The sequence below is a fragment of the Cupressus sempervirens genome, chromosome 6 (assembly GCF_028749045.1).
Source record: "Cupressus sempervirens isolate cs-2001-9-10 chromosome 6, ASM2874904v1, whole genome shotgun sequence".
NCBI lineage: Eukaryota > Viridiplantae > Streptophyta > Pinopsida > Cupressales > Cupressaceae > Cupressus > Cupressus sempervirens.
The window spans coordinates 302,687,109-302,701,466 of NC_143123.1; the positions used below are offsets into that span (position 1 = coordinate 302,687,109).

At 36.8% G+C, this 14,358-nt stretch overlaps 1 pseudogene; it reads left to right on the forward strand.

Annotated features, from left to right (window-relative positions):
• The first annotated feature begins 3,579 nt into the window (after positions 1-3,579).
• The window catches only part of LOC149552407 (aspartyl protease family protein 2-like), a 77,721-nt pseudogene continuing 66,942 nt past the window's right edge, over positions 3,580-14,358 (forward strand).

Sequence of the window (14,358 nt, forward strand, 5' to 3'; positions counted from 1 at the left end):
AGAGATCATCATATCATTCTTGCATAAATTTTTTCTCCCATGAGCACACTTTCCATGGCCTTGTGATTTGATGAAAAGTGAAACATGTTATGGTTACTGAATTCCCATCAATGATTGCATCAATGGAATTAAGGAAGTGCTGCTCCTATTTTAATTGGTTACCCACCAATATTTTTGAAAGCTTAACTCACAGACATGTTGTTACCATGGTTTTGTCTATCAAGATTTACTTTCATGTTATTTGCTTAAACTTCTTGTCACCCTATCTTCATTATTTTCTTTACTAACCCCTTGGTTAATTTAGGAATTCATATAGTTTCATTGTTATTCTTTTGATAGTACGACGATTCTACACCTTATCCAAAGTTTTCAAACCAGCAAAGGCCTCCTCATGAACATTCAAATTTATCTTCAACTGAGTGGATTCTAGTAAGTTGTAAGACCACCTAGAACCTTGGACTTGATCCTTGGATTAGATTTTCTAAAGAGGAGTTCAAAAGGATTCTTGTCATTAAGCATCGTGAAAAAGGACAACTCAATAGTATTCTATTTGGGGGAAATAATTACATGGATGATGAAAATGAGGTGAGCTATCCATTGGTTAATAGTTTGTCTTCCTTGATATTTTGACTTATACTTTGACTATTTGACTAACCAATGGCCTATGGAAAAAAAAGGAGTTAACAACATAATGGGTCAAAGTAGTAATCTATCAAAGACCCTTGAATCAAAAGTTAAAACTCCCTTATGAGTGCAAGACATGCAATGAATTTGTCTTTCAGATTTTGAGGGTATACTCTTAACCAAAGAGTAGAAAGGGTAAAAACCACATATAATTCGCTCTACCCCTAATTTGAAGAAAATTGCACAAACAAACTAGGGTTTGTGACTCCAAATTATGGCTTCAAAAATCCTTCGAACAAGAAGCAACAGGGAGGCTCTAATACCATGGATAACATGGGACCAAGCCTCCTTAGGAGTCATATGTTGAAGTGTCTTATGAGGCATCTGATTCTAAATGTAGTTGGCACAATTGACTGCCTCTGTCCAAAAACATGAATTGATGGACCTACACTGAATCATGTAGTTTGTCATCTCCCGAAGGGTTCTATTCTTCCTCTTGGCCACACCATTCTGCTAAGGAGTGTAGGGCACTGAAAGCTGATGTTGAAGACCATGCTTAGAATAGAAATCTCTAAAAGCCTGGTTCACATACTCCCCCCCATTATCTGTGTGTATGCACCCAATAAAAAGTCCAAACTACTTCTCTAAAAATGCCTTGAAAACTTGAAATGAGTCAAAGGCATCAGACTTGTACTTAAGAAAGTACACCCATGTGCATCTGGAGAAGTCATCAATGAATGTAAGAACATATCTAGCACCTGAAAAAAAAGGAGTAGAGGTCACTATGAATCAACTCCAAAGGTCCTAAAGCATGAGTGGTTCGTCCATGTGGAAAAGAATCCCTATGTTGCTTGCCAAGTGGACATCCCTGACAAACACCATCTGGATAGGAAATTTGGGGAAGCCCAAGAACAAGTGCCTGTGTGCTCATCTGCTGAAGATATCTAATTGACATGCCCAAAATGTTCATGCCAAAGTATGCTTATTGAATCTACATATGCAACTAAGCATGAACTTGTGTCATCTGAAGACTCAAATCCATCAAATCTATAGAGGCATGATGTAGAGTCAACACTCCTAGTGGCCACGATCATCTCCAAATCATGCAAGTCTCGAATAACCACATCATGTGGTGAGAACTCAACTATCTTCCTAGAGCCAGAGTGGAAAATTTGATAGATAGATAGAAGGTTCATCAAAATATTAGGAACACAAAGTACATACTGTAGAGAACCCTCGACCAAAGCAACAGTGCCAAAACCCAAAACTAAAAGTTGTGACAAGTTCCCAACTGCAATCTATGTGGTGGCACAAGGAGCAAGTGAAGTAAGCAACTTAGGAGTGTTTTTTAAGTGGTGAGAAGTCCTGGAATCAAGAATCCATAAAGGTGCTGAAGTTGTAGCTCATGCAGAAAGAGCATGACCTTTCCCTGCAGATGGAGATGAAGATTGAGGAGCTGAAATGTGATGCTCCTACATGGCTTCCTCTAAAGCCTCTAATCATTTCCAACACCTAGAAACTGAATGTCCATCTTTCCCACAAAAGTTGCAATTCTCACTCAATTTCTTCTTGGTCTTGGAGGTAGAATCACCCGACTTTGAAGAATCTTTACCCTTGGGAGGGTTTTTTGAAGGATTAGCTAGAGGCTTAGGATTAGTGTCTTTCTTCAATTTTCCTTTCTTCTTTGATTTTCCCTTAGAATTTTGAGCAACCAATGGTTGGCTGGAAGAGCCAGATCCATCCACCTGCTGGATCTTTGTTTGTTCCCTACTCAACCTATGAAAAAATGTCTCAAATGTAGGCATCCTATGTTTATCTCAAATGTAGGCATCCTATGTCTATCTCCAAGGGCATCCATGTGGAGTAGAAAGTAGAAGAAAAGACTTGATACTGCCCCTTTAGCTTTGAGAGTATCAAAAATATGCACTCATTATCTATTTTGTTCTTCTCACATCCCTGTAAAACTACACATAGGGATTTGAACTTCATCAGAAAGTCCTCGATGGTGGGAAAGTTGCTTGGTGACAAAGAAATTAATTTTGCATCCAACTAAAGTGCTCAAAACTCATTCACCTATCCAAATAAAGTTTGAAATTTTTGCCAATAAGGTCGTGGAGTAGTCAAACCATCTAGGTGAAATAGAAAACTGTCTGAAATGTTGAGTGCAATCAACCCCCTGGCTTTATCCATCTTGTTCCTGTGCTGTAGAACCTCAAAAGGTTGCATAAGAGCAGGCTAATTCTCATCCAGACAAGACCATAAAACTCTTGACATGAGAAGTCTAGTCATTTGTGCCTTCCAAGTGTGGTAGTTGTGTGGTGTGAGATGGGTTATAGATGAATTCGCCATTGAGAGAAAGAAGAAGATGAAAGTAGAAGGGTCTTAACTGAAGTAAATTATAGAAAAGAAAGACACCCCCCCACAAACGTACAAGAATATCTCCCAAATAGCACAAAAATAACTATGGAAAGCAAAAAAATTGGAAAAGAACTTGGATTCGTGGATGCAGAATAGGAGGAAACAAAAAGCTTCAACTTTGACGACAAAAATGGAAGGTCAAATGAACTCAGCATCTTACAAAACTAGCACCAATGTCTCCATCTCTGAGTTAGCTTTTTGACACTTCTTTTGGATTGGAAAAAGACCTTCGTATGCTCAAGTTATAGCCAAAAAATTGACTGTTGCTCCAAAAATGCACCTTGCTGGAAAATTACAGGCACTAGCTTAAATTTGACGACCATATGGCCGTCACGAGATCGTCCCTTAAAAATGATGTCACCGTCAAAATGATGACATCAGCATGACAAAAAATGACATCAGCACCGGTGTATGGAAAAATGATGTAATCGGTCGAAATGATGACATCAACATGCAAAAAGATGATGTCACCTATCAGGAAATGACATCAGCAAAGGTTGCAGGTGCCATGTATCAGCAAGTGATTTGACTTGGTGCATGAGTGAAGAATGCCAATGGTGGTGCCACCCAAGAGGTAAACCCGATGGTGCCGCTGGCGGAAGTGGGTCTCCAGTGGCGCGTGGGAGGCGCACAGGTAGTGCGTTGACTGCGCTCGGGTGGCGGGGACCTCCGATGGCACTACGGTGGGAGTTGCTGGTGGAGCGGCATGTCTATGGTGGACTGGTGGTGTGTGGGTGGTCCCACAGTGGTGCATTGGTGTTACTATAGTGGCGCCCGAAAATAAATTTATTTTTTTCGCTCTGTTCATCCGTACGGCTACCTGTGAGGCCGAAAAAAATTCCAAAAAAATGCCTAAAGCCAAAAATGAAAAGTTTTATATGAATCTTATCTATAAATGACATTTTACATTCAATGGTAGTGTCCATTTGGGCTGAAAATGCTTCAAAAATTTGCTCTACCCTCAATTTGAAGAAAAAATTCACAAACAAACTAGGGTTTGTGACTCCAAATTATGGCTTCAAAAATCCTTCAAACAAGAAGTAGTAGGGAGGCTCTGATACCATGTAGGAATTGAGAATCCAACTTTGATAATGTGCCAGGATCACCTGCAGTGCAAATAGCTTGCTGAAGAGAAACCAAGGGGGCAAAGAGCTTCACGCAAATACCACACAAGAATATTTCATAATAGGAAATTAGAATTGCTATGTGAAAATGTAAAATGGAATGAATTTACAATGAGTAAGAGACTACTTATAAAGGCCTAATGGAAGCTTGTAGAACAAGCTGGAATGAGGTAGAAGATAAGGTTGACAACTCAGCACACATCCACAAAAGGTGGAAAAGATAAGTATGCTAAAGGGAAAAAACTCCCGTGTTGTCAACAACTAACCTCAACTACATGCATTAACTTAAGCAAGCTTAAGCAATAGAATAAATAATTAACAATTAATTAATTATTTACTCTAACAAATATGCAATGGATTTGTCTTTCAGATTTTGAGGGTATGCTCTTAACCAAAGAGTAGAAGGGGTAAAAACCAAGTTGCTCAACACTTTGAACAACGTAGGAAAAGGGGGGAATATACTCACAAACTAAAATCTATTATAACCTAAATACAATAAAAAAAACATGCAAAAGTAACTATGACAACATGAAGGAAGAGATAGTGAAATAAGTAATTCAAATATTACGCAATTAGCTAATATTTTGATAATACATGGTTTGTCTATCCCTTAGCTACTCCACACTTTAGTTTCTGGCTTCCTTATGTAATAAACTAAACACAACACATAGACCACAACAAATAGTAGAGAGAATAGAAGACATGCTTATGATGAAGAGAGTAAGACATAAAATCTATTGAATGAAGGAAATAAATCCAAGTTCATTTACATTTATTCAATTTTCAACGTTAACACATCAATTCCATGTAATCAATTCTAAACTAAATGAACAACAAAACTTAAAAATGAACTTAGAGTCACACATAATAGTCCCAACTACAGGGGTTTTCCCAAAGTTCCCAATCATATTAACTTCATCAAAGATTACATTTATAGGCCTTCTCAAAATTAGTTACATTGGATGATTTCCTTGCAAAGCATCTCTGAATGGAATAATCTAAAAATAGGACAAGCATGAATCATTGTCTATTGCAGAGACTAACAAAATGCCATGAATGATGACAAAAGAAAGAGGATGGAAAGAACGACAGATGTCTGGAAAAGCATCAAAATATCATGTCTTCTTAGAAGTAATTGATTTATCTCTATAGGATTTCATAGCTTTGGTTACTTTATCTAGCTCTATGAAACTTGGAATGAGGATATTGTTAGCTCAAATCATCAAGTAGTCATGCATTTCTATTAGTTCATCAATTCTGGTCACCCTTGACTAGAATTTCTCCTCTTCCTACTTTATGATTGCATCCTTTGTTGACAATTCTTAGATCTTGGACACTTGGAAGTTGAGCAGGTCAATGACTTCATCAAAAAAATCCAAGAACTTGGATTTCATTCTTTTGATGTCCACTAGCTTGTCATTAGTAGACACGAAGGACTTTGTGTGCAAGATCTTCAAAGAGTGAAATAAGTTTTCAATGATGCACCAAGCAGTGCACATCCTTGAGTTCATTTGTAGATATCATGGAGCTTTTTATGACAAACTCCAAGGATTTCTTCTAGTGGAATAGTGACTCCTTGTGAGTCTTTAGAATCTTGTGAGAAATGGCCACATTGGTCTTCATGTCTATCACTTCTTATAGAAGGGCCAGTTGCTCTCCCAACTTGTCCATTTTTTATAGTTGTTTGATGATTTGAAGCCACTTCCTTGAGCTTATGAGCATCTAATAATAGGCTTCCAAAGTTTTCAACTAGTGGGGGACCTTAAGCCTTCATTTAATCTACCCATTCTCAGCCTACTTGCCCAAATTTCCTTTCTTATTGTAGCTTTAGGAGTAAGTTCTTACTCTCCTCTGCATTTTGGTCAAATTGACTAAAAGAAGTCCTTTTGAATGTAGACTTTATGTAATCCACTAGCTCTCTATTTAAGGCCTTCAATTTCTCCTTCTCCACTTTAAGATCTTCTAGCTTATCCTTGATTTTATCATTAGTTGACTTCTACATGTTTACCATGGAATCATGAACATAGATGCCAAGATCAATTGTCTTGATCTAGAAATCATCCTTTGAAAGCTCATGACATCTACCCTCTTTCTGTGGCTCAATAATCTCAAATAGCTTGTGGCTAGTTGTTGAATCTATTGCTAGTGCAATAATTATCTTCTTCTTCTTTGTCTTCTTGAATGGCTAAGAGGAGGTGACTTGTGTGGTCAAGTCCTTTGATGGGGTTGCATCCTCATATCTCCTTTTCTTCCTATTAATGGTCTCTTCGATCCAAGAATCTATAGAGAGCACATTGATAGTGGATTGTAATGCAATGGGGTCAAACAACTTCCTTGGTATTAATAGAGTTGGCTTTCTCTAGGAAGCAACTGGGAAGGTAACCACCTTGGTTATCGAAAGGGCTAAAGTATTCCACTGTTGAGATGCTTCCTATTCTTTTCCATCCATGGGGTTAGTATCACCATCCAAATTGATGACTTGAATAGGGGAATATGGCTTGGCAACTAATTTTTCTTGTTCCTTCCCCTTATCCTTACCATCATCCTTCTCCCTAGTATTCTTGATGATGGGAAGAGGGCCAAATCCATAGGTAGGGGTGAGTGGCACATTCTTTTTTGAAGGCTAGTCTCCACCTTAGCCAATAGATTGTAATGGCCCCATAGATGTTGATGTAGTGCTTGTAGTGGTTCTAGCTATGGCTGATTGGGCAGATCCAACTGATACTCAACCTATAGAACTAGTGCTTTTGGTCTTTTTATTCCTTTCTCATGTTCACTCCACCCATTTGTTTGTTCTTTTGATTATAACCTAAATGAGAACCTCCATGGTGTTAATGATTGGTTCTACAAGTGGGGTAGATAGAATTGGTGTACCCTTGATCTTCTCATAAGAAGTGGGGTGCATGTAGACTCCATCATCTATAAGGTCAGAAACATTAACATAATCATTATACAATTGTATTTAATAAATGGTTAGCCTTGACCAAAATCTCTCTTGAGTTTGGTACTTGTTGAGACACCCAGACCAAAAATCTTCAATATCTGGATTATGCCTATAGGTATATCCCAAATTTAGATGATCCCTTACAAAATTAACTAGATCATATTAAGGCCTGAAAATCTCATAGTATAAAAACTTAATCTTGGTCTCAAAAATATTTACTAAATAATAAGCATCTAATCTAGAGACACATGAATATGGGCCTACCACTATAGGGAATGGAATCCTAATGATCTTCTTTACATTGGAACATAGGGTGTTAACTTCAAGTATCAATTGACATAGTTCAACTAGGACCACCTTGTCTTTAGGATACTCCAACAACCTCTTAGGGAATCTATCATAAGCTCCTATTCACAAATAGAGAAACTTGAAAACTAGATGAATAAGCATCCAAACTAGCTTATAGATGAAATTGCCTATGGTGAGAATCTCCTTTCTAGGAACCCTTACATTTTTCAACACAACCTTATTGTAAAAGCATCACTAACAACTACATACGCCTCATAGCTCTTTTGTAAATGTAGATGTGGGTATAATTCATAGAATTTGGTGGACTCATCATAATTTGGGATGCTAGGGAGATTGGGCCACAAGTGGTGAGTAGCCAAAGCATAGATCAAATAAGAGGATATGTAGAATTACTTAAATCCTTTGGCCAACTTCAACCATGAGGTGACCTCATCACAGATGATTTGTGCAAATTCTCAACATAAATTTCTTGTACTAGGAAGAAGTGTTGCTCAATGAACTCCAAAATATCCTCTCTTCTTTGAGTGAGTAGTCTAGAACTAGGTTCTTTGCATGTCCTCCCATCTAAGGGCCTTCACCCCAAATAAATATCACAATATTTCTCCTTTGGAGGGATACAAAATACAGAGTGCATCAATGCCTTGTTAATTGATATGAGAATGGACTGGTCAAGAAAAAAAATCTTCTTTATCTTTGGGTTTTATCTATCTATGCACTCCTTCACTAACTCAGGTACATAAACTACCATTGGAAAATTGGCTGCTCCTACTGATATGCTCTCTTTAAGTATCTAAGTGATTGGGTGAATGGGCTGAGAAATAAGCCTCTTATAAAGATCACCCAAATTGTAGAATTTGAAAAATGTATCTGTAAAATATTTTAACTAACTCTCTAAGCCAATTGATTGATCATAACCAATAGCTCTAATTGCAATGCATTGCAATTGCACAAGCTACAGTTCTTGATAAATATCCATTTAAATATACTTGAAGAAACCAATTGTATGCATTTCCCATGAAATAGCTTTAGGAATTAGAGTGTTGGCACCACATGAATGAAATTAAGTTTGGCCAATGATCATAATGACATGATTTGCATTTAATTCCATGAGTAAGAACTATTCAAACTTCCATTCATTTGCACATAAAATACTAAGTTCTTGAAAGCACTCTTACTTTACTTAAAGTAAAGTGATATGACTAAGAATAACTTAATAGTGTAATCACCTAAAGATGGTCATCTAGATTGTTAGCCCTCTTCTTAGCATTTTGGCTAATTTAATTTATCATTTACCTAGACCAAATTGTTAATAATCAATTAATTTGATTATAACCTATGATTTGAGTATTCTATCCTAAGTTCATTATTTGATTAAAAGAACACATCCCATTTTAATTAAATAAAAAGACCCCATTCTTCTAACCCACTTAAAGTGCGCACATAAAGTTCTTTTCTATTTTTGAAATTAAAAGAAAAAACTTATGAGACTTTTGTCTTATATGATAAGTCAACTCATTTTCTATTGGCTAACTTGTGTGTGCACATGGATCCCTCTCCTTTTCAATTTCAACCATTGATCATCCACCCTATAAATCTTGATTTCTACTGTCTGTACGGCTTTAAAAAGAAGAGGGTTTCTCCCCTCAAAGGTTCCACACTCTTGAGTATTGTTATGCTACATGATTTTCATTTGCGTGCTTGAGAAATTTTGTGGAGAGAATCATCCTCTTGTCTTCATTCTTTGCATTCATGGCATTTTGTTTACATGGCATCCTAGCTTAGTTTGCACATAGTGTAGTTATTTTGCAAGTAGCTTAGATCACATAGTCTAATTAGGATAGCTACAGTACTTTCATTTGTATAGCTTCGTTGCATTGTGAATCCCATTTTAGCATAGTTGCATTCTTGCATTGCATGCATCAAGTTCTTTGACACTAGCATTCTTGCTCTTGCTCAAGGAATCTCCCATTTCATGGTTTACTGGCAAGGGCTCTATCTCTAAGGCTCAGCTAAGAGCCATTTTATGCTTATTTGTAAGCTTTTTCACTCCATGACTAGGGAGTCTTAAGCCAACATTCAAGCTTTACAATCTATGGAAAACCTTGGATAGAACGGTTTAGAGAAGTGCACTCTTTTTAGTGTACATTTTTGGCACCCACCATGGGGAAAAACAATAGTTTTGTCCTTATTTTTTCTATTTTCATCACCATTTTCATTTTTTGTTCCACATTTTCTTTTTTTAACAGTCACAATTCTAGGCGATATTTTTTCAATTTCGTACAATAGTTCACATTACTATTGTGCGATACATTTTTTGAAAATAGTGTCACTTGGCTATACTAAATTATATCACCTTTGTATACAAACTTTTTTCACCTAGATTAAGAACATATATAACATACAGAAGTTCTGTCGCATGGATATACTGTGAAGTATCATACGATAGTCTTGCAGTGAAAACTATTGCCTGACAATGATTTGCTTGTTGTTTGAGGTGTCTTGGCTAGTTTTTGATTGTTTTTGGATGGTTGTTGGTTTTTACAGGTCTCTAAATAGTTTTACAGAAGTCCATTTATAGATTTATCTTTTTTTTTTTGGTAGCTAACCCGTGGTGCTACTAGTTGTGGTTGCAAGTTGCCATTTTTGAAAATTTGAAACATTGCTTAAAAGAATGCACGTCAAAGCTCCAAATGCAAAAGGGCTACTAACAATTGTTTACAGGGGTACTTGATGCATAAAAACCAAAAAATTTTTTGTTCTTTTTATTTCATGTGTGGCATTTACTAGTTGTTCATTTTGTAGGCACATTAAAACTTGTAATTGGGATTCCTTGGTGATAGGAGAGTATGCTCTTTACCCTTGCGGTGAATCAAAAATCTTGACCTACCTATGGATTTCAAATGCAAGTGGATAATTTACTCTTCTTGGTGTGTTTGGGTGATGTGATTGGAATAGGAGAGTATGCTCTTCACCCTTGAGGTGAATCAAAAATCTTGACCTCCAAAAGTTGATCTGCTCAATGTTTAGTTAGGATCCTTTAGCGAGCTTACTCTTAGTTAACCTAAGAGGAATGACCCAAGTGGGGACAAGAAAATTACCCAACTCTTCCAACCCACTATAAACTCAAGGCTATCAAGGACACAAAACCTTGGTAGATGTAGTGTTTGTCTTCACTTAGTGTGATCGCTTATGGGATTTTGAACATAGGGAGATCACTAGGCAAGAATGCTTAAGGTGCTCTTGTGGCTACAAGGTCTATTACCCACCACAAGGTGGGGTGTCTCATAATTGGGAGCAAGAGGAACACTATGAGTGAAAGCCCTATCTAGAGACCCTAGGTTAGTATCCACCCTATTTTTTTGCTCAACTTCTTGGTGCAAGGATCAATCCTAGTGGACTACCCAGATCACCCCAAGATTTACACTCACCATATGTGTTCCCTTAGTTGAGCTTATGGGACTTCTATGACAAAGCCAATATCTCTTGCAAGTAACCACTTGGTGTGAGGTGAAGGAGCATCAAGCGTGGGCCAATTTGTTGAGTAATGAACCGTGACCTTAAGGTAGATTGTTGGGCTACTATTTTTGAATGTGTTGACCAATGTTAATGTTCTTGCACATCAAAAAATTGAAATAATATTCATAGAAAGGCTGTTATCATATCACAAGTGTGTGTTGGAAAGGTTTTTTTTACCCTTGTTCAACTATTTGAAGACATGTTAAAACACTTACTATTTGCAAACCTTACTGATAACTAACACAAACTAGAAATACACATTGTCTGATTTGAAAAATCACTTGATTGTCAAGACTAAAACACAAATTTTGGAGTCAAAACTAGTCTTTTCTACAAAAACTAGCACTTTATTGCCTAGTCTCTGAATAGTTATCATGTGACTTTAATTTTCCAAAATTGTATCACCTATCCATTGAGTTATATTTCCCTTGGTACTAAGTTCTATCGTATCACCTTATGCAAACTATCACTTTCAAGAAAGTATCATCCTCCTATTCTAAATAGTATTGCATGATATTTTATGTTATCCCACTATTGCTTGATAATTGAGAAATTATCACCTAAGGTTATTTCTTTCCAAAACAACATTTGCATTCTAGTCTTTCTAGTCTAGGGTGTGTCACTACTATTCCCTGAATTCTAGTTACATATCTGTATCTTAGGAAACTATTCAAGATTGAAAAGATGGGTCTAGTCTATCAGATGTAAGTCTTCAAATGTCACTAATAAATCACTTGTCAAAATCTAGTTACCATTCCTTTTAGCTACTTGCTATTGAGCTTCTTTCTCACTTGCTCAGCTTGAGTCACCAATGCTATAAATTCTTGAGCATTGCTTGATAGGCCATCTATCATACTTTGACAAGTGACTAATCTTGATTGTGAAAGTTTCAATTTTGACTCACTTTTCTCATTCTATTAAACACGGACAAGTCTTTACATGCTGGTTACAACTAGATTTAAAATTGGGAGTGGTAATCATACCCCTTTTGTTTTCAAACAATTAGAAACCCCACCTAGATGTCCTCGTGGACAACCCTGTGTGGAAGACCCTAAGCCAATTGAAACACAAACAACTAATGTTAGGCATAATCTACTTTATAGTTTTGAAAATTCATTTGGAAAATCTTGTGAGATGCCTAAGGGTGAAAATGGTTTGGTCACCATTGTGCACCCCAGTGAAGTCAAACATTGTTTAGAGGAACAAGTGCATGAAAATCAAAGGATCTTTGAAGCCATGTATGCTAGGCAAAAAGGACATCAACAAGCTAAAAACAATAACCATACCCACCATGAAGGGAACAAGGGGACTTGTTCTTAAAATTCTCTTGATGGTAATGATGGAAAAAACACACCACCAAGAACTCCTAGAGTCACCATGGGTGCATGCCCTTCTCATCATGACAGTGATGAAGAAGTAACTAGCAAAGATGTAATAAAGTTCCAACAAGACGATTTTGCTCAAAAATTGATGCTTAGAGCTTTAGAGGAAAATGAAGACCAATACTTTCGATACATGGAAACAAGAGGATGGAAACTTTCCCAAGATTTTGATATAGAGTGCATCATTCCAAAATGGGAACCCACTGAAGCTGAGATATTAAGGGAAGAAATAAAAGAACTAAGGAAACAAATTACAAAACTGCAAGTTTCAAAAGAACCACCTAAGACCTCATTTATGTTCCATTTGATAGGAGTCTCTACATGCCACCATTTCCTAAGGATATATAGGTTACTATGTATGAAAAATACAATGGAAATGGTGATCTACATGATCATGTGAGGCATTTTTATGCTCTTAGCATGGACTTTATGCATGAAGACACCTTTCTTATGAGGTCATTTCCTAGGAGTCTAAGAGGGCAAGCTATGGAATGGTCCACTAAGTTGAGTCCTCCCATTAAGACATTTGATGAGCTTGCACAAAATTTTATTGAAAAATACTCTTATAATATTCAACATCCTATAATAGTGCTAGACTTATGCAATATCAAACGAAAACCAGGAGAGCCTTTTGCAACATATCTTCAATGATAGAGGTCATTATACTCTCAGTATCCCCAACAAGTTCCTAGGGCTGAAAAAATCAATATCTTTGTCAATAATCTTGTACCAGAATTATACTTTGATTTAAGGAAACAACTATTGACATCTTTTAATGTCATGTTTGAGAGTGCATATCATATTGAAGATGTTGCTATCAAAACAGGTGATATTGTCATAAACAAAGATAAGAACAACAATGGAAATGGTAAAGACAAAGGTAAACCTTGGAATAAAAAAAAGTATGTTGTCAATGATGGAGTAGTGGATACTCCTAAGACCAAGGAACCTGTGTTTAACCTTTCCACTTCCATCTACACCACAAAGCAACAAGAAAATGTGAAACCAAAAATATCTGACAAAAGCTCTAAGTTTACTAAGCAATGACATGTTTACACACCAATGGTTGAGCCCTATGAAACGGTCTTAGAATCTTTAATTGCAAATAACTTGATTACTTTGCCAGATAATTCCCACCCCTATGACCCACCTGTCAAACCCCCATGGTGGAGAGAGGATCATATTTGTAGCTATCATCGAAGCAAGGGTCATAATGCTGAAAATTGTTTCAAGCTCAAAGAGGTGATTCAAGATCTTATTGAGGAAGGAAAAGTTGTCACAGATGGTCTCACCAAAAATGCTAATCACAAAGCTTTGAAGTAACCCTTACTAGAATATGAGAAGGGTAAAACCTCCAAAGCTACTAAAAAGAATCATGATGCTAAGATCAGCTATGCTATTATTGACATAGACAATGTCATAGGTATGCTTGAGCCCGTTGAGTATTTATGCATGAAAATTCTAATGATGACAATCGATATGTAGATGAATGACCTAAAGTTGTCTTAAAAATATGTGATGTTTCTCAATACCATAATGACTCTTGACCTAAGGTGGTGCTCTAGGCAACCTATTCTTTTTCATCACAAAGTAAACCACTTAATGTTGTTACTAGGGGGTAATCTAAGGTTGTTCTAAAAGTTTCCCATGATTCCAAGAATGCTTCATCTTTTAAAAAACCAACCACTTCCAAGATCTCAGACTATGACTTTTTCAATCAATTACAACATACCCTAGCTCAAATTTCTATTTTTAAGTTGTTAGAGTTATCTCCCTTGCACAAGGATATCCTTGAAAAAGCTTTACACTCTGCCAATGTTCCCACAGATATTGATGTGGAATGATTCCAAGCTATGGTGAATCATATCTCTTCACCTTATCACCTCACCTTTCTTGAAGAAGATGACCGGGCTCCTAGTCATCCCCACAACCTTTCTCTCCATATCAAAGTCCAAATCTTCCATACTCGTGTTTGTTGAGTCTTGATAGACAATGGTGTAGGGTAAAACATTATCTCCTTTAACATCATCCAGCAGTTGGG